This window comes from Mauremys mutica, chromosome 7, assembly GCF_020497125.1.
Source record: "Mauremys mutica isolate MM-2020 ecotype Southern chromosome 7, ASM2049712v1, whole genome shotgun sequence".
Lineage (NCBI taxonomy): Eukaryota > Metazoa > Chordata > Testudines > Geoemydidae > Mauremys > Mauremys mutica.
The window spans coordinates 109,521,615-109,523,647 of NC_059078.1; the positions used below are offsets into that span (position 1 = coordinate 109,521,615).

At 46.3% G+C, this 2,033-nt stretch overlaps 1 non-coding gene across 1 annotated transcript; it reads left to right on the forward strand.

Moving 5' to 3' along the window:
* The first annotated feature begins 1,101 nt into the window (after positions 1 to 1,101).
* Positions 1,102 to 1,284, forward strand: LOC123375223. The gene has a single exon (XR_006581346.1). It is a non-coding gene; the product is annotated as a U2 spliceosomal RNA (small nuclear RNA).
* Positions 1,285 to 2,033: the final 749 nt, after the last annotated feature.

A 2,033-nucleotide genomic window follows, 5' to 3' on the forward strand; every position in this document is an offset into this window, starting at 1 on the left:
TTATCTGCACCTTCAGCTCCTCCATCTACTCTGCATTTCACTCCTCTGTGCTTTATTTTATTCTCTCTATCACACAGATGCCCCTAGGGTTGCCAACTTTCTAATAGCAGAAAATGGAACACCCTTGCCCTGCCCCTGCCCCACCCACTCACTTCATCCCCCTCGCTCTGTCACTCATTCTCCTCCACCCTCGCTCACTTGCTCATTTTCACTGGGCTGGGGGAGGGGGTTGGGGTGCGTGAGGGCTCCGGCTGGGGGTGCGGGTGCTGGGGTGGGGCTGGGTATGAGGGGTTTTGGGTGCAGGAGGGGGCTCTGGGCTGAGGCCAAGGGGTTCGGAGTGTGGGAGGGGGCTCTGGGCTGAGGCAGGGGGTTGGGGTGTGGGAGGAGGTATGGGCTTTGGGCTCTGGGCTGGGGCCATAAATGAGGGGTTCAGGGTGAGGAGGGGGCTCTGGGCTGGGGCAGGGTTGGGGTGCAGGAGGGTGTGTGGTCTTCAGAAGGAAATAAGGGATGTGGGCGCCGCTTACCTCAGGCAGCTTCTGGGATGGGGTTACATGTCCCTCCGGCTCCTAGGCCAGGGGGCTCTGTTCCCTGCCACTGCCCGCAGGCGCCGTCCCCACAGTTCTGTTGGATGGGAACTGCAGCTAATAAGGAGCTGTGGAGCCAATGCTCAGGGCAGGGGCAGCGCACAGAGCCCACATGGCTGGCCCCGAGCCTGAGGTACATGCCAGCCACTTCCTGGGAGCCGCGTGGAGCTGGGCAGGGAGCCTGCCAGTCCCGCTGCACCGCCAACCAGACTTTTAACAGCACCGCCAGGGTTCCTTTTCGACCAGGTGTTCTGGTCGAAAACCGGACACCTGGCAACCTTATCAGATTAGATAATATTTGATCCAGCCATAAGCAAGTCTTTGAGGACATGCGTTTGGGCAAGCACCCAACCTCAGGTTTTACTGGACTACTACCTGGGTAACATATTTGGTTGTTTTCCACTGTGGGGTCATGTATTTCAGCCCCAGCACCTCTTAATTTAAAATAGGTTAAAAATGGATTGATAGAGCTGGTTCTGTGTTCTTTAGTTATACAGATTGACTCTGTTCAAAAGAGAAATCTTGAGCTCAGATCAAGTGTAGTATCTGTTCTTATCAGTTTAATATCTGATATGTCCTTTATTTGAGGACTGTATATTAAATTGACTCTCCATGAGTGTAACTTTTCCATCTTTGTTATAAATACCAGAGGTCTTCACAGTCACTGGTTTCCGCACAGAGACCAGTTCTTGTAATACATAGTGAGAAATTCCTGTGGTGGTGTTTTAAAGTGCCAGCACATGCAAATAGCTGTGTACATATTTTACTGTTTCCATTTTCAGAATAATTTAATGCTTTCCATAAAATACTTAAGAGGGGAAAAAAAACTCTTAATCATTGCTAATTATAAAACTAAGACGACCAATTGTAGCAATGAATCTGCACTAGGATCATTAGACCCAAAAGTCTAAAGAAAAGACAGATGTTTTAAAACCTGTACAGTAGAGATTCTGCCTTTGGCTGTGATAATTTTGACAATTTTACCTCGTTTGCTTTAATTTGTGGTGGAATGTAACTTGAGGTAAAAGTCTGCTTTTTTAAGGAAAAAAATCTTGAAAAGGAACAAATAGCTTGCAAAAGCTCGCAAGATAAAAGGCATAGTTAAGCAAAAAATTAATGAGTTTTACACTCTGTAGAGCTTAAGCCCAGGCTACAACAGAAAAGCCATTAGAGTATATGATAAACTATTAATGCACACAAGGATAAAAAATTCCATCCTTTTGTTTCCATACTGATGATAATTCAGAGATGTGAATGGACCTAAAAAAATTTACAAAGCTTTTAAAATTGGTGTGGAAAGTCATTATATGTGGAGTTTCATAACTCTGTATTTAGAATTCTTCATTTGAGTACCATATATGTTTATTGGGCCCAAGTGAAGTAAATGGACCCCCACTGATTTACATCAGCTGAGGATCTGGCCCTTATCAACTGTAATGAGCAACTCTA